Source organism: Lutra lutra, chromosome 1, assembly GCF_902655055.1.
Source record: "Lutra lutra chromosome 1, mLutLut1.2, whole genome shotgun sequence".
Lineage (NCBI taxonomy): Eukaryota > Metazoa > Chordata > Mammalia > Carnivora > Mustelidae > Lutra > Lutra lutra.
The window spans coordinates 27,467,381-27,491,091 of record NC_062278.1 but is presented as its reverse complement, the minus strand read 5'-3'; the positions used below and the strand labels follow the sequence as shown (position 1 = coordinate 27,491,091).

The following is a 23,711-nucleotide window of genomic DNA, read 5'->3' as shown; positions in this document are numbered from 1 at the left end:
TAAAATAAGAGTACCGAAATATAGTCATATGGCTTCTTGTAGAAAAATGTAGAACCACTTTATAATTGACTGATGACTGAAATTTCAAAGAACTTATTTCTTGGTAATTCATTCTGTGATTTTATTTGTCTTAAATATGGTTGGATTTAGTTGCTCAAACTTTGGCACATAGAAAAAATTGTCTCAGCATTCCTTCTTCATGATTAAAGCCATATCGAAAACTTGGTGTAATAAAATCCAGTAAATACATCTTATTACTAAACAGTGCTTTGTCTTCTTAGAGTAACTAGCTACTTTAGCTGATCTACTGCAAACTCTTAAGTAATTTCAATCTCTCATTTTGGAAACATGTATTATCAAAAATTTTTTCTCATAGTTGGTGTACCTTCCAAAGTTATGACACTTATCCTTTGACATTTTGCAAAGGGAACATGAATTAATCACTGAGTATGTCCAGCAAGGGGAGAGGTATCCTACTGATACTGTGAGCTTCCATTGTGGCACGCACAAGCTGTTTCTGCAATTACAGTACAAGAAACATCCCCAGCACTAATTCATTCCTGCTTGCTCAGTCCCCAGTCTCTTAAAATCCTAGGTCCTAAGAACAAAAGTAGATTCTATGCACGTGTAATGTTGATTCTGTTATTGCACTTTCTGAAAATACAGAGGTTTCTGTTAACACCAAAACAATCTGGGCCACAGGTTATTGTCTTTTGAAAACATTTAAAAGCCCTTGTTGTCGTTACCAAAATTGCATTTTATTAATTAAGAATCACATGTGACTGTATATTTAAAAATAAGAAGTCTAGCCGGGAAGCAAAAGAGAATGATTTCATTACTACTTATATTAGTACAGATCAGTACTTTACAAACAAGTCTTTCAGAAGACAATATACAAACGATAAGTGTGTGTGTGTGTGTGTGTGTGTGTGTATAAAAAACACATTTTCTTTATCCATTCATCTGTCAGTGGACATGTGGGTTCTTTCCATAATTTGGCTATTGTGGACATTACTGCTTTAAACATTTGGGTGCACGTGACCCTTCAGATCACTACATTTGTATCTTTGGGGTAAATACCCAGTAGTGCAATTGCTAGGTCATAGTGTAGCTCTATTTTCAACTTTTTGAGGAACCTCCATACTGTTTTCCAGAATGGCTACACCAGCTTGCATTTCCACCAAGAGTGTGGGAGGGCTCCCTTTTCTCCAGATCTTCACCAACATCTGTTGTTTCCTGAGTTGTTAATTTTAGCCATTCTGACTGGTGTGAGGTGGTATCACATCATGATTTTGATTTGATTTGACTGATGCCAAGTGATGTTGAGCATTTTTATGTGTTTGTTGGTCATTTAGATATTTTCTTTGGTGAAATGTCTGTTCATGTCTTTTGCCCATTTCTTGATTGGATTATTTGTTCTTTGGGTGTTGAGTTTGATAAGTGCTTCATAGATTTTGGAATCTTGTCCTTTATCTGATATGTCATTTGCAAATATCTTCTCCCATTCTGTCAGTTGTATTTTGATTTTTAAATTGCCCTCTAGTTCTAAGACCAATTCTGTTTTAATGAAGGGCACCAGAATTTCCTTACAGCAATTTCCTATGCCAGGTAATCTCTCTCTGAAATCTCTAAAATGTAGGACTTGATTTTACTCCAGGCTGAAGTGTTGTGATCATATCCACAAAAATGGAATTATATATATATATATATATATATATATATATATATATATATATTTCCTATGGGGGGGAGAGAAGGGGAGCACAAGCAGGGGGAGAGGGAGAAGGAGAGAAAGAATCGCAAGCAGAGACCCCTTGCTAGGTACAGAGCACTTTGAGCGGGGGTGGGGGGTGTGAGGGGTGCTCCAACCCATGATCCTGAGGTTATGACCTGCACCAAAATCAAGAGTTGGATGCTCAACTGATTGAGCCAACCAGGTGTCCCAGTGCCTATACTTTTAATGACATAAAAAAGATATTATTAAATCTTGAAGTCTTTGTAATTTTTTTTTTGTTATATAGTTGTGTCTTTAGCGACATGGTGTAATTTTAGTTTTTCCTTGTCACCTTTACCAACTGTCAGTAGTAAAATTATTAAAGAGGCTAATAGTTGTGAATAAGTCCCACTACAACCCTACTCTACAGACAGCAAATAATGTTTTCATTCCACACATAATGTTTTTATTCTAATGTTGTGTGTCCTGTGTCACCTTCAGCAATGCTAGACTCATGTATATTGTGGAAAGAACAGCCAATGCCTTCCCACAGTAAATAGACTGCCCCCCAGCAAAGAGACTACTGACACTCAGTTTTGGTAATAACATCAAAACTTTCTATCTCATCCATTTCCCATTTCTTTTTTAGGGTATCCTTGAAGATTAATAAGAGACGTATTCACGCACCTATAAAGGTAGGAAAAAGAACCTTTCTGGTTGTAAAATATTTTGTGTTTGTTTTAGCTTTGTTGCAATAATGTATTCATCAATTCAGACATAGCTAGAATTGAGGTTGCTTATTCTAAATATCTGAAAAGTTTATTACATCTGCTTATTCACCAAAATTGTTATCATCCAACACATAGTATTTAATCATCAGTTTGAATTTTTCTTCCATACTATTATATACTACTATAGTTTGTTGTATATTATCGTATTTTATGTTTACAGTGGATGGAATTAACTCTTCTTTTACATTTTTATAATACCCTCTCCACAATTTTAGGGTGGTTAGACATACCATATGCAATTTCCATATACCAAGAAGGCAATTTTTAATATGTATATTTATGTGTATTAATACATGTAAAATATTGTTAGCAACTGAAATTGTCTTGTCTACCCTAATTTCACTTTTTTTGGTATTTTAAACCTGTAATTTTTAAAGAAACAACCAAAGTAAGCATAAGCATAATTAGCCATCAGTGATTTAGTAATATAAATATCAATTTGGAAGAATTTACTTCATTACTCACTTTACTTAATAAGAGTGCCAGAAAATGTGGCCCCTTTCTTGGCTAGGACCTACGTGAAGATAAATTTAGAATTTCTCCTCTAGTAAATACTTCTCTGATAATAGCTTAATTGTAGCTATTTCAAACCAAATTGTTTAATTGTGGTGAATCATATGCAAATTGTTCAGATGTAGGTCAACCTCCCACTCCCTCATTCTAGTACCTCTTTTCTAAATTCAGGACAAATTGCTCAATGTCTAAAAGAGACAGAACAGTACAGATTAAAGACATAAGACAAAAACCAAAACACCGATAACATAAAAACCAACAGTGTGCCAGGAGTCAGAAAGTTCTCCTAAAAATGGCAAGGCAGGTTGCATTTATTTATACCTTGTTAATGATCTCTTATGCTTGCTGTGTGTGTTTGTACACAATTGTTTGCTCACTGCTCATGTGATTTGTGGCTGGCAAAGCATGGTGCCTCTAAGATACTAAGTTTCTTTACTTGTAAATACATGTAATAATATGTTTCCTGTCCACTTATTGAACTGAAATGAGAATGCAGTAGAATAAGGAATGTAAAATGTGTTTCTGCTCATTTTCCACATGGAAATAACATGGAAAGTGCATGTTATTTTTGGTGGTGTGGTTGAGTGAAGAGTGGCAGGTCTCATCGATGGAAAAGAATGTCTTGTGTAATTCTGGGTGAAACCAAATGCGATATACTACCATTGTCATAGCTAAAGAAATTCTTTATTTTTCCAGTGGTTAAATTATGTTCTAATCTGTAGTTGTCTTTTTGACGGAGCATTGTATCATTTTCTGTAAGTGGTTGAGGTTTTATGATTCTATTTAATTTTCATATGTTGTCTACTGTACGTTCAAAGAAAAAAAATGATTTCCAGTTACTAAAGCATTGAAAAGTTATAAAGCAGATTCATGAATTTGTTACATTTGTTGTCTTTATCTTTAGGCAATTATTGCCAGCGTTTTGATATATTGACAGAAAATAGTGAGCCTTGCTTGTTATTGATGAAAAACTATTTCTGCTTCAATTCTAATAAAATTAGAATTCTGCCTTAACATAAAAATAATTTTTTAGAATTATCATTCTTGACTGGAATTGATTGTTCAATAATTTGAATTTACATCTTTATGGAATTTATCATTTTAACATTTTCTGTAGTTTATTCTGAATTAAATTATTCATTCATGAAATTATTGAAGAGTTATCGAATTTAACTACTGAGTTAAAAAGTGTCAGCATTTTTTCTATTTACAAAATGGGAAAAAGGATAGTGTATACTTTGTACTTCTTTTAATGTAAATATTTTTGTTTGAGTTATTTAAAATCAAACAATTAAGAGTGACACTAAATAGAAAGTACTATTTCCCTCAAAGTAGGCTAGTGCTAAAAGTTTTGGTGGAACACTGCATCCACCAAATTCTTTTTTTATGTGGATAACATTCTTCTCTCTCTATATAACATCAATATTACCATGAGTGCATAATGCTTTTGATGAAGACGGGCTGGGTCTGAGGACCCAGAGAATCATCCCACAGGACCAGTTAAGAGTCTCCTTGGCTGAACACAGGATAGAAATCAAATGTGAGCCAGAGAAAGTAGAAACAGAATTTATTGAACAATGTAGAGGTAGAGAATAGCAGATGGACTGTCTAGAAGATTCGGAAAGGAAAGTAGGATAAGCTTTATCATTGCTTGGGACTAGGGGTTTATATTGGAAAAGGGTGTAGGGTGTATGTTCCTCCAAGAATGCAGAGTTGGTCTAATCAGAGGAAGTGTCAGGTGAACAATAGGTGTTATTCCATAAATTACTGAAGGTAGAGGTATTGATGCTAGCATCAGCCAAGGTTTGTTTGAAGCTAATATCCTGGAACGTGTTTGGGATCTGGCTCTTCCTAAGTGTTGTTGAGTCTTTGGGGCCTAAGACAAAACTCAGAGAATGATTACCCTTCTTGCCTTCCCCTTGAAGTGGGAACAGAGGTTCTTTGGCTTATTCAAAGGCGAAATATGGAATGTGAGTAAATGGCGCCTTGCAGAAAAACAGCAGAGATGGAGACTTTCTACAATGGATCCCCTTCAGCTTCACTCTCTCGCTTTCATACCATATACATGATTCTATTTTTAACATTTTCGTGGTAGACATGCTTTTAAGTCACTGTATGTTATCCATTTCATACTTCTTAATGGCCTGGTGTTAACACTTTTTCTGATGTATCACGATTTATTTAATAGACCCTCTAACCTTTTTTTTTAAAGTTTTTATTTTAATCACCTGGTACTCTGCAAAGTGCTTTCCTTAATCCCCTGCCTTACCTCCCTTCTGGTAACCATCAGTTTGTTCTTTATAGTTAATATTCTGTTTCTTGGTCTGTCTCTCAGTCTCTCTCTTTTTCCCTTTGCTCATTTGTTTTGTTTCTTAGACTCCATATATGTGGCAAATCATATGGTATTTGTCTTTTTCTGACTATTTCACTTAGCTTTATACTCTAGAGCTTGATCCATCTTTCTAAATGGCAAGATTTCATTCTTTTTATGGCTGAATAATATTCCATTGTATATACTATGTCTTCATTATCCATTCCTCTATCAATGGACACTTGGGCTGTTTCTATATCTTAGCTATTGTAAATAATGCTGCTATAAATGTAGGGGTGCATGTATCTCTTTGAATTACTGTTTTTGTATTCTTTGGGTAAATATCCACTAGTATAATTCCTGGATCTTAGGGTAGTTCTAACTCTTTGAGGAGTCTCCATACTGTTTTCCACAGTGGCTACACCAGTTTGCCTTCCCACCAACAGTGTAAGAGGATTCCTTTCTCTCCACATTCTTGCCAACACCTGTTGTTTCTTGTGTTGTTGGTTTTAGCCATTCTGACAGGTGTGAGGTGATCTTGTAGTTTAGATTTGCATTTCCCTGATGATAAGTGATGATGAGCATCTTTTTATGCACCTGTTAGCCCTTCATATGTTTTCTTTGGGAAAATGTCTATTCATGTCTTCTGTCCATTTTTAATTTTTATTTATTTATTTTAAAAATTTCATTTTTGTACTTGTCAGAGAGAGAAAGAGAGAGGGAGAGAGAGAGTGCACAAGCAGGGGGAGTGGCAGGCAGAGGCAGAGGAAGAAGCAGGCTACCTCCTGAGCATGGGGCCTGATGCAGGATTCGATCCCAGGACCCTGGGATCATGACCTGAGCCAAAGGCTGATGCTTAATTGACTGAGCAACTCAGGCTCCCCTGTCTTCTATCGATTTTGAAAATGGATTATTCATTTTTGAGGTGTTGAGTTTTAGAAGTCTTCATATATTTTGGGTGCTAATGCTTTATCAGGTATGTCATTTGCAAATATCTTCTCCCATTCTATATGTTGTCTTTCAGTTTTATTGATTTTTTTTTCCTTCACTGTGCAGAAGCTTTTTACTTTGCTATAATCCCAGTAGTTTATTTTTGCTTTTGTTTCCCTTCCTCTGGAGACATAACTAGAAAAATGTTGCTATGGCTGATACCAGAACAGTTACTGCCTGTGCTCTCTTCTAGGATTTTTATGATTTCAGGTCTCGCATTTGGATCTTTAAGCCACGTTGAATTTATTTTTGTGCATGGTATAAGAAAGTGGTCCAGTTTCATTCTTTTGCATGTTGCTATGCAGTTTTCCCAACACCGTTTGTTAGAGAGACTGCCTTTTTCCCCATTGGATATTCTTTCTTGTTTTGTCAAAGATAATTGACCATGAAGTCATGGGTTCTTTTCCAGGTTTTCTCTCCTTTCTATTGATCTATGTGTCTATTTTTTGTGTCAGTACCATACTATTTTGATTGTAATAGCTTTGTAATGTAACTTGAAGTCCAGTATTGTAATGCCTCCAGCTTTGCTTTTCATTTTCAAGGTTGCTTTGACTACTGGGAGTCTTTTGTGTTTCCATACAAATTTTAGGATCATTTGTTCTAGCTCTGTGAAAAATGCTATTGATATTTTGATAGGGATTGCATTACATGTATAGATTGCTGTGGGTGGTATACATAATTTAATATTGTTCTTCCAATCCATAAGCATGGAATGTCTTTTCATTTCTTTGTGTCATCTTTAATTTCTTTCATCAGTGTTTTATAGTTTTCAGAGGAAGGGTCTTTCACAGCTTTAGTTAGGTCCATGGTTCATTCCTAGGTATCTTATTTAATTATTTTTTTCTAAGTAGAGCTTTAAAATGGAATGTGGGAAAGCCATTCTAAATAACATTTTTGGCAGGCATACAAAAGAATAATTCCCATTTGTACACTGAATTAGGAAATTAATAAGTGAAAGAAAAAGTATTATAGTAAAGAAGCATAAAAATATTATTAGGTAAGTGGACATAAAAGTTCAGGGGAAAGGAAAGCTAATAATACCAATGTTCATGCAACTGTGTCATAGGTATGTAAAACTAAAATTCTATTCGTGTTTTCAAGGTTCACCCCAAATGACACCTCCTTCATATGCATTCAAAGAGACTCCTCCCTTCATCTTCATTCTTACCCCTTATTTTATATCTCCATAAAACTGGCAAGAAAGAGAAACCATCACATTATGTCATATATAAAAATTCATCTTGGATGTATCTTTTCCCCCTACTAAGCTGTTAACTCATAGAAGGTAATGACTGTGTATTATTTGTCTTTGAACACAGTAGTTGCTGAATAAATGGTCTTTCAGTTAAATTGTATTGAAGTGTGAGAAAGGGGAGGAATCAGGCAGAAATGTTTAATGTTACCAAAATTTTATAAGGTGCAACTATCTGCCTTTTTATTATCTCTGTAATTAATAATCATCAGTGCTTCTCGTGGATGAGATGAAATAATATAAACACATGGCTTTTGAGATATAATGAAAATTATTTTAAATCAAATTTTAATGGTTTTTTCTGTGGTATTCATGCTCAAAAGCATACCTGTAAGCCAAATATTTAAGAAATATATTTATGAATATATGAAAAAAAATTTACATTGTGAACTTATACATTACCTCATATGAGCTTACGAACAGCTTGTCAGGTTTAAAACATTATACATATGTGGGGCGCCTGGGTGGCTCAGTGGGTTAAGCCGCTGCCTTCGGCTCAGGTCATGATCCCAGGTCCTGGGTTCGAGCCCCACATCGGGCTTTCTGCTCAGCAGGGAGCCTGCTTCCTCCTCTCTCTCTGCCTGCCTCTCTGCTTGTGATTTCTCTCTGTCAAATAAATAAATAAAATCTTAAAAAAAAAAAAAATAAAAAAAAAATAAAACATTATACATATGTAAAACTTTATTATCATTAATATAGTAATAAAGTTGATTTTGGATGACTAATATGGATGGTTATTTGCAAAATCCAAATAACATGTAGAAGAATTCTTTATGTGGAGTCTGTTAGAAGAAAGGGAGTATTGTTTTCAGTACTTTGTGTAATGCAAGTTGCTACTCATGCCATTTATGAATCTTTAACATGGTCTCAACCAGGAAAAAATAGAGTTATTTATGATTGGAATTATGTTTGAAGGAATCTCTGATTCCATATTAGTTTGAACTCAATGGTAACATACATTTCAAATATCTGAACAGACTTACCAAGAACAATTTCCACTACAGAAAAATTAAGAATTAGTGGATATAAAAGTCTCTTTTGAAACTGATTGTAATGCCAAGTGCACAATAGTTTTTCTCCTCGTCTGAATAGCCCCAACTTTGATTTCACATTTTTTTTTTTTTTTACTGGGCAAGTCAGGAAGGAGGAAAGGATCATGGTCAGTCTTTTCTACAAAAAATTTCTTTTGAGCTCATTGCTGACCTTTTTAAATCTGGAGCTTGAAACTTAGTATTTCAAATGGATAATTTTGCTCTCTTTGCTGTCAAAGGTCTCCCAGTCATTGTTATCTGTTTGGCCAGGGTTGAATATGCAAGAACTTTCAGGACTCACACATACAACAAAAGTGAATATAACAAACCAGTAGCAGACAATAAGGAGTGGTATGAACGGGGGAAGAGATGATCATAAGCTCAACATACAAGGGCTATTTCTACTCATTCTAGCCAAATTTTCTAGTCAATTGTTCGTTCTAGGGGCCATAACTTCTAAAGGTATAAAGAGTTGAACCCTGGAATTTTTATGTAAAATCTTATGGTTTTTGAGTGTTCGATCAAAAATTTTTAATTGGAAAAAATAAAAAGTAAATCATACAAGGAGTCAAGATGTGCCTTAAGTAGGCAATTTGTTACCTTTGCTTAAATAAAGTGTAAATAATTGACCAATGAATAAATGAGCCATAGACCTCTATAAGAAGTAGAGAAATTAAAGAACGCTCCAACCCTGTTCTCCCTTGTCTATTAGAAATTTAATATAATATTTTAAGGAGGGACACAGTCAGAGTACCAATATGGAGACCTACCAGATAAGTATTTTCCAATCTATCTCTTCATTCCAGAAGCCAGAAAGACCAGAAAAGGAAGAGCAAGAGCGAACCAAGGAAGCTCAGAAGGTGTTAAAATATATTATGATATGTTAAAGGATGATGGCTATGAAACATCATTTTTTGGACACTTTTATCTGACCCCCAATTTACCTTCTATTGCTAATTTATTACTATCTTTCCTTTATTTCAAATTTTTTACAAACATTTATCTTTTATGAATCTTAAAAAGCAAATGATGAAAAGAGATGATAGATCAAAGGAAGTCAAACTCATGGCAAAAATATATATCAAATATGCAAATCCTGTCACATAATTATTACAAAGTAAACATGGATCCAATGGACCCTGGTTTGTTTTCCAATCTGACCTATTTAAGATTTACTTTGTTTTTGAAGTCTCTCTGCTTTCCTTCCAGACAAACTCACCCTTCCCTCTGCTAATTCAATACTTTCTTATACTACCACACATTTCACCTGTAGTTAGTGGTATCTAATTACAGCGCTTACCTATCTCTCTTCCCAAATAGAATTAAGAATCTCGAGATCAGAAACAATATCTTTAGAACTTTTTTGGAAACAATCATGAACTTACAGGAAATTTGTAAGTACAGCACAGAAAACCATCTGAAAGTAAATTTCCAACCTCCTGTCCCATTACCCTAAATTACTTTAGGCTGTGTCTGCTTATAAACAAAGACATTTTTCACCTACCCACATAAAAGTCATCAATCTCACATGCTAAGGACTCAGTTATCCCCATCCCCACCACCAGATTCAAATGTTGAAGCCTAATCCCCATTGTAACGATATTTAAAGAAGAAGCCTTTGGGAGCTATATAGAGATCATGAAGGTGGGACCCTCATGAGAGGATTAGTGCCCTTGTAAGAAAAGACACCAAAGGCCTTGCTTGCTTTCCCTTTTTCTCCCATGTGAGGGCACAAGCAAGGAAGAGTTCTCACCAAAGATAGGAATTACCTAGCATTTTAATCTTAGACTTCCTACCTTCCAGACCTGTGAGGAGTAAATTCCTGTTGCTTTAGCCACCCAGCCTATGATATTTTGTTATGGAAGCCTGAGCTGACTAATACATCAGGAAATTGACATTGATATATCACTGCCATTGAATCCTCAGATTCCATTCAAGTTTTTTTGGTTGTCCAAATAAATTTCAACTACTCTCCTTTAGAATGTAAGAATTTGTTTCTGAATGATGTGCCTCATTCAGTAATCATGTTTTATTCATCTCCATAAGTGTAGAAAAGTTCTACAGATTTCCCTTAACTTTCATGGCCCTGATATTTTTGAAAATTACATTCTAATTGTTTTCTAGAATGACCTTTATTTTTGATTTGTCTGATGCAGGGACCATAGCTTACATAAATTTGGATCTTAGCATCTTGAACAGTGTCTGGTATGTAGCCTATGTTTAATAAATGCTAGTGAGGAATGAATCAGTGTATGAAAACTTTTACTAGGAAACTGACTCTGAATCACTTGGGTAATGCTAATAGTAAATATTTCAAAACTTAAAGAGAAAAATGTTAAACATGTCCAAAATAAGAAAACAAATAAACAAACAAAACACACCCCGCCAAGATCTGGTGTCTTCCTCTGTTCTTAGTGAGTATGCATATACTGGCTACTATGTAAATTAATATTAGTTTCCCTAGAGCAGTGTTTTTCAAAGCATGGTCTGTGGACTGTTTCCAGTTTACATGCTGTTTCTGGGTCATGATGAAATAAGTAGAGAAATTGGGAATAAACATTTAGAAACCTTTTTAGCATTTTGACAAAGTAATTCTAGTTCTGCTTAATCTAGTAATTCTAAAGTGAAATATCGGATATATTTTATCCACCTTTCTTATTTCATTTATCTAATAGTTAATTTACATTGTATTTACCATAATCTTTTATTCACAATGGGTTAGACATTAAAAATGTAGTCATTAGGAGCACTTGGGTGGCTCAGTTGGCTAAGCTCCGGACTCTTGATTTTGGCTCAGGTCATGATCTCAGGGTCCTAAGATGAAGCCCTGTGTCGGACTCCACACTCAGAGGGGAGTCTGCTTGAAATGCTCTCCCTTTGCCCCTCCCCCAACTCATGGCACTCTTGTACTCCCATTCACTCTCACTCTCTCTCTTTCTCTCCCTTAAATATATATATATATATTTGTATGGTCATTTATAACAGTTTTTGTAGTTCTCATCAGAATAGAGTGGGATAAATGTGAGCTAGGATATAATGGATTTTGACGTGGAACCTGTAGAATGAGTAGGATATTTCTAGTTTGTAAAGTACAGAAATGGGCCATTCATGCATAATAAAGTACAAAAGTATGCTTGTGTTATATGTGTGTACTTGTGTGCAGGTTCGTGTGTGTTGAATGGGTATCAAAAGACATTAACAGCCCATGATTCCAATACTGGATGATAGGAAATCCTCCCATATCTGATTTCATTGCATCCTGAGCCCTGGTTCCAGTAGCATTCCCCTCTACAGAACATTTTCTTGTTCTCCCTTTCCTTTCCAAACTCATCTTCTCTCTGAGACACCTGAAACCTAGAATTCCCATTGTTGGCAAAACATAAATAAGCAACTCTGACCCCAAAAGTGGGCACTGTTAATACCACTTCTAGATGATGGAGCCTATACCCAGTTTTCCAAATATTTTTTTTAAGATTTTATTTATTTATTTGACAGAGAGAGAGAGATCACAAGTAGGCAGAGAGACAGGCAGAGAGAGGGGGATGCAGGCTCCCTGCTGAGCAGAGAGCCCGATACTGGGCTTGATCCCAGGACTCTGGGATCATGACCCGAGCCGAAGGCAGAGGCTTTAACCCACTGAGCCACCCAGGCGCCCCCAAGTTTTCCAAATATTTAAGCAAAGAGAGAGGAGATGTAGATAGCAGGGGAAAAACAATGAGAGAAAGAATAGCACGAGAATAAAAAATAATGATGGTGAGAGGGACCCAAAAGAATTCTATTAAGTTTAATTTACATTGGCAATCTTCAATCTTAGTAACATTCAGCTCAGTTCAAAACATACGTATTAAGGAATAGTCATTGACCAGACAGCGGACTCAGGAAATGAAAAGAAGAGACAAGAACTTGCACTAAAATGACCACAGTGTGTTGGGTAAGACCAATAAGCAAGCATGTTTCCAATGTAGTGATTGGACATTCCTTGGAATATTCATGGGTACAGAAGACGCGATAGACCAGCCTCTCAGGTGTCTTGGGGAGATGATGCCTGTGAAGGGTCTTGAAGAAAGCTATACTAAAGTTAAAAAGCAGGATAAGGAAGGAAGACAATCCGGTACTCGGAATTTAATTCACTAGCTGGTACATTGTTGGTGCTTACTAAATATTTGTGGAGTGAATGAAAAATCTAATTAATTTGAACTAGCTGACCAACCAGAGATAAACACAACTCTAGGAAGAGGAACTAGGCAAAATTATGGAAACATAAAATAACAGTCCTTAGTAGGGGGAAGGGGAAGATTTGCAGTCTTCTGCAGTGAAATACAAATGATACAGCAGAGGCATGTGTGGGGAGAATGGAAACATTAAGTAGAAGTCAGGTGAGGGAGACATTTCTCTGCAATTCTAAGGCCCCAGGCTTTATCTTTGGGTAATAGAAACGTGACATTGTGAGACTGTATGGTGGTAGCATGGTTATAGATGACTGAGTGCAGGGAAGAAGGACAAGACACAGTGATACTAATTAGGGGTCCATTTCACTAGTGTAAGCAAGAAAAGACAAAGACCTAACGGAAAGCAATAAAGGAAGGGATGGAGGTCGTTGGTGCAGAGAATCAGAAGTTCCTTGAGAAACTGAATCAGTGGAACTTCTCAGTTAATGGGCAGTGGAAGGGGGAGGGGTAATCACAGTGTGAAGAGAAAGGATGAAAGCTTGGGAAATTCCCCATTCATGACTTGGGTTCCTGGGTGGACAGTGATATCCTAAATTAAGCAAAGGTATATCCGAGGACAAGTAAGTATTTGGAAAGCAGGAGAGACCTCAAAGAATCCAGTTTTAAACATTGAATTTGAGATGCCCATTAAGAAAGAGAGAAGGTCAAAACTGGAGAAAAGTACATATCTACTTTTGCGTGTATTTATGTATTTGTATTACAGTTATGTATATACAGCAAGAAATCTGTGTGTCTATTCTGTCTGCACAGAATAGTGTGAAAGCTTTATTTTCTCATTAACTTACTGCTGGCAAATTAACTTATTGCTTGAATATATCATTTGAAACACTAGTAATTCATTCCGTATTTCAAAATGTACCACAGACAGAGAAAAATGTTGTAGCTTAAACCTGGTTCCAGACTAGTAAAAATGTCCTGCATCTCTACTACCAGAGCTGAGAGGAAAACTGTGCCAGTCGCAGGCCTGAACTTGTTTCAGTTTCAGTTCCCTGGATTATTGAGGCAGAAACAACTTGGTGCCTAATTTACCCTTACAGGGCGCCTGGGTGGCTCAGTGGGTTAAGCCGCTGCCTTCGGCTCAGGTCATGATCTCGGGGTCCTGGGATCGAGTCCCGCATCGGGCTCTCTGCTCAGCAGGGAGCCTGCTTCCCTTCCTCTCTCTCTCTGCCTGCCTCTCTGCCTACTTGTGATCTCTCTCTGTCAAATAATTAAAAAAAAAAATCTTTAATAATTTACCCTTACAATCGCCTTAGTTTTTGCTTTGCCTTGCTTGTGGGCATATCTTCATGTTCTACTATTATCAGAAAGGAAAAACTCACTTCCTGTTTTGATGGTTTCAGAGAAAATGTATAAAATATACTTTACCATTCAACTAGCATTTTGTAAGCCTGTGTGTTTAGAGAGTAATATACTGAGAAAAGGGAAAACTTTAACCAGTATTTACTTCATTGTCATCCTGTGATAGTTCCCTCTTACTCCTTTTCACAACAAACCTTAGGGACTTAGTCTTCTCAGCACTGCCCTTCCAGCATCTTCTGCTTTAAGATGCCCAAAGAAGCCAAATAAGATTCTTGAGCTCTCCGTATAGTCAAATCATTGTTGTGAAGGTTAGATCTCCAGTCAACTCAAACACCTGCAGTGAAACTCAAAGTGGGTAGTCAGTTGGAAGGCAATACTTATCCTTCAGTCTCCCAGCCACAAACTCAGTTTTTCCATATAGCAGTCCAAAAACCAAAGGATTTCAACTAAATGGAGACATTAATAGCACAGCTGTCATTATATCCCTAAAACTTCAACCATAATACCTACTCAGTAATTTTTTTTTCATCCCAGTTGATGGAAAAGCCAGAATGGCAAAGTAGTGGATCAATAAATTATGATTTTCTCAAATTACCCTTTTGGATTATCTTTTATGAAAGAGGTAGACAAAATTTATGTGATGCCACTCCTTCTCCTCTGAACACGATTAACACAGATGTTAACTTTTAGTAGTCAATTTCACTGAACTCTATAAAATACATAGGATCCAAAATGTATGAATGTAAGTAGAGTTTTTTAAAATTCAGAAGTCTTTAACAGTCCAAACTTATAAAGCACACAGGTGGTTTCCCATCATTTATTTTCATCTCTTTAAGTGTTTTTTTCATTTGTGGATTTTATCAACGAGTACTGAGCATATCATATACTGTGTTCTAGACTCACAGGCAAAAGTGAGATTATCTGTCCTCAGAGGGATGTAACACAGACCTAAGAGCGCAGAGGATAGGCTTTGAGCCATAACTGGAACCAAAAACCTCAAGTATGGCTTCCCAGAAGAGGGATATCGAAGGAAATTGGAACAGTTAGAAAGACTGAAGAGATGGAAAAGGGAGTTCAGGTACCATAAACAATTACCAATGACCAGGATAATACGCTTAAGGAATAATGATATGGTCTTAGGAATGCAGAAGGTAGGTTGGGGAGGGGCAGAACAAGCCGGTGTGGGCTAGACCACAGAGAGCAAATGAATACATTTAAGAATGGGCATGAATTTACATTTTAGTAAGGTATCTGGAAGTTTGGCAGCCCATGAAAGCTAAGTAAATCGATCAAGTAAAAAGGGTCAAGAAAGAAGAGTGATCAAAAAAGAGAAAAATGAGAGACGGTATAGTTGTGTAAGTTATTCAGGAAATATTTTTGCTATCAAATTGACAAGACTTCAGCATTCATGTGTGGAATGTTAACATAACCTGGAACTCCTAGAGAACTCCCAAGTTTTGAGAGAAAGATTGGGAAATGCCATTAACTGAGTACAGAAAGCAGGTTGGGGGAAAAAATGAGGCCAATTATGAACATGTTGAGAGGTTGAAGTGTTTCAAGTACATTCAGTTAGTTATGTAAGTAGATTATTGAATGTATAAATCTGGCCCTTAAGAGGAAAACCTAGAATAAAGATAGTGATTTGAGTATAATCATATTAAGATGTAAGTGCAAGTTAATTCACTGATGTAAATAGAGTAGTTCTGCCATATATTTAAGGCAGGAAGTGAAAAGAACTTGAAACCATGGTGAGCTAGTGAATTACATGAAAGTATAAATGTAGAACTAGATAAGACAGAAGTCTCACCGATAAGCTTAATGTCTTTGAATATTAATGTGGGATGAGTTATTTAGTAGATGCCTCATATTTTGAAAGACAGGGACCTAAAGTCTAGGAAACGTATTTCTAAAATAAAAGGAAGAACAACCAAATCTTGGTATTTGTTCTAGTTCTTCAAATTCTATTTTTCAACTGTCTACTTTATTTTTTGATTCATAAATTTTCAAGCTTGCCATGTTCAAATATGAGCACAAAAACATGACCAAAGTTTACTCAGCATTCAGGATTCTACTTTTCATATCAGATTTTTTTTTTTAATTTAATTTTATGGTGCCCAATTCACTTTAAGAAGAACAAGCTTCTCCGAGTGTGAAGTTTTCTCTGATCTAACTCACTTAACCATGGCAATATTTTCCTGCATTAGCTCATCAGAAAGAATGCCAATAACATAAAAATAAATGGGAGTAAAAATAAATTAAATATTTTATCTTAATAATGTATTACTCAGCTCCTATTTTGTCTAATGTCACCTTCATATGAATTAGCATAACAAAGAAAAATGATTTCATTTTCTAACACTGTAAAACAGAGTTATAGAAAGTTTAAGTAACCACAGAAAGAAACATGGTTTGAGAAGGCATTTTTTTCATTGAGAATTAAATGGGTTTTCAGTGGCTATTAAATCATATAAAATATATTTTAGGCAAACATTTCAGTCAAACAATATTCAACTGTTAATTAGACCTATACATATTAGTGCGATTTCTGTGGGATCAATATTAGCAAGATACTGTAAGGAGGAATGCCGTATAACTGAATCAATTCCATAGTCTTGGAGTTTTGTAGGATTTGTTATTACTCAGATTTTACTATATTTCATCATCATCAAGATATGATTCAAGTGAATCAATAAACTTTTATCAAAACTAGAGATAAAACTGACTTAATTTTATAATGGAGTTTTCTAATTTCTGTTGTCAGACAATTTATATCATGATTTTCATTATGTTATCATAATCATCATTTAAAAATGTATATATTGAGCCATGTTCAAGTCATATACAGATAAAGCCTATCTTTTATAATAGTCATTTGCAGGCATATAAAAACGATTTTTTTAGAAATTTGCATTGCAAACAAAAAACTGTGTATTATCATTTGAGATAATTTGAAGATCAGTCATTACTCATGAATACATTAGATGGTTTGATCCTCTATCAACCTAAATCCTCACCTCTCTTTCTCTTTCCTGCCCATCCTTCTTCTTTCTTTTGGTAGAATTTTCCTTGACCACATAGTCACATACAGCTCTGTCCTGTGTATGGTCAATAAATATCAAGAAAATTTGGAGTGCTTTCAGAGAGAACTTTTTTTTTTTTTTAAAAGCGCCTTTTTTCTAAAGGCGGAGATTAAAAACAAAACAAAAACACTCCCTTCCTAGGTTCTAAAGTTATCATAGGTTGTTTGCAGGAGTATGACTTTGAGGGTTGCAAGAGGACAGGGTAGAAGTGAGGGAAAGTGGAGTGAGGGCAAAGTGGGGTGAGGCAGAAGTGGGACTGTATGGTTATTTGAATGAATGTTGAGTTATGTCATCCAAGACTGGTATTTTCATGAGTTTCTTGATGCAATATATAATTAAAGTAAGTGTTTGCTTATTTTAATATTGCTCCAATCTACTTTTAGCAAGAAGCTTGTGTCCAATTTTATGGAATTTATCTTTAATTTAGTATCCAAAAATAAATCACTTCTTAAGTTTAACTACTGAGATATTTTTCCAGTTTAGAATTTCATGAGTAAAAAAAAAAAAGTTTGTATTTTTAGCATCAATAATCCATTAGAATATAACATTTTTGTCATTTTTGGTTTAAAATACAAAATTCATGTATTCATAAAAGGAGATGAAAATTTCTAAGAACACTTTTTTTTTCTCCATTTTATTTTTTATAAGCATATATTTTTATCCCCAGGGGTACAGGTCTGCGAATCGCCAGGTTTACACACTTCACAGCACTCACCATAGCACATACCCTCCCCAATATCCATAACCCCACCCCCCCTCTCCCAACCCCCCTCCCCCCATCAACCCTCAGTTTGTTTTGTGAGATTAAGAGTCACTTATGGTTTGTCTCCCTCCCAATCCCATCTTGTTACATTTATTCTAAGAACACTTTTGATAATAAATTACATTAAGGAAAAAACTGTTTTCTCTGTAGAAACTAGACCTTTCATCTTATAGCTACATGAATCTGATCTTGACTTTTTTGAAGGAAGCATTTTTGAGGTGTTTATTTTCTCATATATCAACTTATATACACATCTTTCTTTTTTGACACTTTCATTCCACTCAGCTTGATCTAACTCAGTCTTTCCCAGATTTCTGGCTAGCTTCTCCTTACTCTTGTGAGATTTCCACTATTTTAACTAAAAGATATCCTTCATTCCCACCCCACCCCCCGTTATCCTTCCCTCTACAACTTACAAAAATTTGCCTCACCACCTTCTCCAGTGTAGCCTCTTTTTGTCAGTTTTGTTCCTACCCTCTGTCTGCTCTCCCCACTCTGCGTGCTCCTACTCTTATCTCAGGGTATTTCCTGGTCAAGCACATCTACACTCTCTTATGCAAACCCCACTCTATGATTAGACACAAGCAGAAGGATTCACTGCACTTCTTTGGTATCTGACTCTCCCTAGTGTTTTATAAGCTGAATTATTTTTGTATTCCCAGAACCATACTATATGATGACAGGGATGTTCTAGATGCTCGGCAACTGCTTACCATATGAATAAATCAACAATTCCCTCATCCAGAAAAAAAGAGTTATTCTCATTTTTATGCTATTTCCTTCAGATACTATTTAGTTTTTATGAAATATATGTATTTTTAGTTAATATTTAAACACATTTTACCTGCTTTTTATCACTGTTTTAATATGAATTCCGCGAGTACTTTCTCGTGAAATAAAATTTCTTTGTAACAGTTTTATAGCAACTCAGTATCTTATTTCACATATGTATCTGACTCCTATTTTATGGGAACACTTATCTGCATTTCAATTTTTCCTCTAGATATATTTCTAGAAATGGAATTACTATAATCCTGCAATGTAGGACTTTTGATACATTGTGCCAAATTTCTTTCCAGAAAGATTGTACCAAATTATATTACCATGAGACATTTGCAAGACTTCCAAATTCACCTCTGTCTTGCCAATATTGAAGGTCTTATCATGTTTAATGTTTGCTAATTAGATAAGCATAAAAATTCGCAGTTTGTCATTCTAAACTAGATTTTTTCATTTATACTAATTAGTGGATGAAGTTTTTAAATGTTTAACACCATTCCTTAGGAGTCTTCTAGTTTCCAGTCTTCCCACTTAACTGCTTTTAATCTATTGCTACCAACATGCTACCCATACCCATAGCACATACCGAGCACGCTGTGTGGGGAATATCAGTGAGTCCCAGTCATCCACAAAATAAACTCCACGTTTGTGGTCCACATGACAATCACCTTTACCGTCCAGTCTCAACTTCTTTCCTCACGAAATTTCTTAACTCTGCTTCATATACCCTGTAATTGTGTCAAACTGATTTATTTCATTCCTTTTCCCCATAAAACCTTTCCCCGTTTCTACCAACTAAAATCCTACCTGTGGTTTAACATTTGATAAATATGTACTAACATTTATCCGAGATCCCTGTCTGTTTCATCTTGCATTTCATTCTGTTTCTTGTTCTCAGAATTCAGGTTTTTTTAAAAAAAAAAATTTTATTTATTTATTTGATGGAGAGAGAGAGGTCATAAGTGGGGGGTGGGAGGCAGGCTCCCTGCTGAGCAGAGAGCCTGATGCGGGGCTCGATCCCAGGACCCCGGGATCATGACCCGAGCTGAAGGCAGACACTTAACCCACTGAGCCACCCAGGCGCCCCTCTCAGAATTCAGTTTTGCCTGAAAAGTCTAATACAGGCATTTCAATAGATGTTGAGAACACATCCTACTGCTTAAGATTTAATTACGAAACAGTAGACGCTTTGTAAATCTTGCATTTCAAAATAACCTCAGGTCAAAACAAAAACAAAATCTAACAAAAATAATAACCTCAGGTCTACCTATACAGAACTTCTCAGTAATGTTTATCTCATTTGGTTGCTGAGTCTTTAGTCTTTTTTTTTTTTTTTTAATTATTTATTTGACAGAGAGAGACACAGAAAGGAACACAAGCAGGGGAGTGGGAGAGGGAGAAGCAGAAGGAGCCCAGTGCAGGGCTAAATCCCAGGACCCTGGAATCATGACCTGAGCCAAAGGCAGATGCTTAACAACTGAGCCACCGAGGTGCCCTGGTTGCTGAGTCTTTTAAAAAGAGCCTTAAGATATATAAATAATATATATTTGAAGCAGTTAAGGTAATTTAAAATAGTTTGCATATGGTGGTTATGTTCTATATTAGTATGAGTGTACATTTGAGTTTAATTAAAAAATTATGTAAAATAACTTTCTGTAACTGTCACCAAATGGTAGTTATTAAACTCTATTTATTTTTGTAGCTTTCTTGGGATACGTGTGACTCATTTTTGATAATCTGACTTCCATTCAGCCAAACACATGTTTCCTCCCAAAGAAAAAATTAAGAACATAATAATCAAGACATGCACTCAGTTTACAAGTCAATTATTGTTAGAAAAATAGACCAACTGATTTGATAATCAATTCTATTGGCTTGCATTTAAAGCTGTAACTTCAAAAACTAGCAAATAAATCAAGAGTTTTTTATTCCATCTGTTAATATCACCTGTCTCATTTGGGTATGTATTTATATTTACATTTGCATTTATATGTATATTTATATCTTATTTAGCATAGTATTTACAGCTAGTGATCAGTAAATTGTGGGAGTCCCTTTAATAATCAGTGGTAGGTCCAATTATAAAAACCATATATAGGAAATCAATCAGTAATGTTTAAATTGCTTAGGTTTTTTTTTTTGTTTTTTTTTTAAGTAACTCTCTGAAGTAGACGTGCTATTTCTCTAACGTAGGTAGAGTTTGAACTTTTTAAAGTGTTTATTAGTTAATGATAGTGGACTAAAAGAAAGTGTAGTTATTGGTTTAGTTGAATTTAGAGGGAAAAATAGTACAGATTCTTACATTGTACACTGGGTTATGAGGATCCACATTTATTAATGACTGACTTATCAGATGCAATTACTGATTAACTCTGATATAGAGAATTGACTATATATTCATATATTTTTATATTATATTTATATATTTATATTTTTCTGCTAGTTCATCAAAATAGATAAAATGTCCTTCTGGAGGGGCACCTGGGTGGCTCAGTGGGTTAAAGCCTCTGCCTTCAGCTCAGGTCATGATCCCAGGGTCCTGGGATCGAGCCCCACATCGGGCTCTCTGCTCAGTGGGGAGCCTGCTTCCTTCTCTTTCTCTGCCTGCCTCTCTGCCTACTTGTGGTCTCTGTCTGTCAAATAAATAAATAAAATCTTTTTTTTTTTTTAAATGTCCTTCTGGAAAAAAAAAAAAAGTTTACTTTGCCTTTCTGGTTAGGGAGTCTGTTTCCAGAATCTTTAAACACCTCAAACAAAGTACAGTTCCAATAGTCTTCAGACCACACAAATAGTGCAATGTTTAATACTTGATTTAACAAAATAGAGGCATCAACACTCACAATTTTGATTCTTTACATATTGACCAGACTTGCTAAGGCAAAAGATCAAAGATGCCTTTTTAAAAAGAAAAAAAGAAAACCTCCATGCTAGAAAAATGGGGAAAAGCTGAGTTTGAAATTAAATCCTAAGCTTCAAAACCTGGCTTTTCAACAGTTCAAAACTCAGTTTTTTGCTTTTGCTCCCATTTGAAACAAAATGAAATTTGCCAAACCTAAGTGCTATGCGTTGCTAGCTTTTTTGGTTTTTATATAACAGCATTTCCCTTTTTAATCAGCCTATCTCTTGCTTTTATTATTTTCTTTGATCTCTGTTCCCTTTTAATTTTCCTCTTTTTCTGTGTGATCTGTTTTTCCCATCACCCTTTTCCTTCACCCTCCTCTAAAATCTCACACTTGCATCTAATAACTAGACCTCATAGCAGTCTGGAACTTTGCTTGAAATAAGCATGCATAGACAAAACTGCGAAAGTTTCTCTGTACCTTCTTCCCACTTCCACTCTTTTCCTAATTTATGAAGCTCTAATAGATGAAATTTGAGTAAATGTTCACCATATAAATTCCATCTCTTGTAATTCTCAGTACTAATTGGGAGTGTTGTTAATCTATAACCTTACCTTTGACAAAGATGTTGCTTATCGGAATCCTTTCCTATTTCTCACAAAAGTAATAGTTTCTATCTTTAAATTGTATGTTTCCTGTGCTTTCATCTCATATGACTATGAATTACTTTTGCTTTATTAAGAGAAGAGACATTATGTAGGAAATGATCTCCAGAGTCATGGAGTATAGAGACCTCTGAGAGCCTGAGTGTCCTGGGGAGTCATCTGGCTAGCAGGCACCAAACCACAGTCCTTGGGACCACACAATGTACTTCATCAAACCTTCAGTGAAACTGGCCATTTTTTTTTTTTAATATCCTATAGCAAAAACAAATGAAAACATAACCCACCAATTTGTTTTTTTTTTTTAATTTTTCACTTCTGGGTTGGTAGTTTTGGCATCTGACACACGCTTTAATCATAGAAATGCCTTTCTTATAGAGAGATAGAGGATGCCAACTAACTAGAGCACATCAAACTTAAAAAAATTCTCAAGCTGAACAGGGCATTCATGCAGATACAGGGGCAAAGAGGTTAGCGCTTACTCATCTCAAAGGACAGTGTCCTCTGGCCGATGCCGCTATCCTCTCTGCTTTGACACTTGGAAATGGTACCCGAGTTCCTAAGACAAAAAGAAATGTAGCCCTTCTTAATGTTAGGAGAGTATGAAATGGAGTTCATGAAATGAAATTCATGAATATAATTATGTGCAGTGTTGTTGGGGGAAAAAACAGATTCACTGTACTAAGTGAGTGTACTAAGTGTACTAACGATTTGAGTTTCAGGCACCAATATATTCAGCTCATTAAAGGGATAATTTGGGTGTAGTCAATTCCAGAAAAATGGACGCCTTCATCTTACTCAACTTAGGTTTTCATTAAAAGGCCGCTGAGCAGGACACGGGTTAAGAAAGAGGACTGTGAGGTATTGCCTCATTAATTGAGATTGTTTTTCTCAAGGCAGATGAAACAAAGAAGTATTGGTATAACTTCTTCTTTTAATGTTGACATAAAAATGGCAGCTATTTTAGAAAATTAAGAGCAGGAAAAATAGAAATATAATTTTAAATTTAACAATAAAGCAATTTGAAGAAGCAAAAAGAAGATGTATTTTAGATTATGGAGTTTTCTTGATTTATTTCTGTTTTCTGCGTCTATCCTATGCAGTTAAGTGGTATAAAAGACAAACAGTAACTGTGTATTCTACAAAGAAGCAGGCAACACATCTTTTGTGGATTGTTGTTTTTTTGAAACTGCTTTATTTGAATTTGAAGTAAGAAAATAACATATTTCAGGGAATAGTCCTACAATACTAAAATGAATACATACATGGAAATAAATGGGTTATCAAAGCTCTCCTTACTTTGCACATATATGTTACATGCAGCAAAAAACAAAGCAAAACCAAATACACACTAGTTTCTCCAGACCATCCCATGACTTTGACCTTTCCATTGTATTTCATACAGACTGTCACATTTTTTAGTCCCCATCTATGTGTTTTAACAATCTCTTTTTTT

General features: G+C 35.4%; 1 long non-coding RNA gene across 1 annotated transcript in view; it reads left to right on the top strand.

The window, feature by feature from the left end:
• LOC125095448 (uncharacterized) overlaps positions 1-23,711 on the top strand; it is a 157,363-nt gene that overhangs the window by 53,513 nt on the left and 80,139 nt on the right. Inside the window, exon 2 of the long non-coding RNA XR_007125889.1 lies at positions 2,364-2,409. This is a non-coding gene — a long non-coding RNA (uncharacterized LOC125095448). The remainder of the gene's footprint in view (positions 1-2,363; positions 2,410-23,711) is intronic.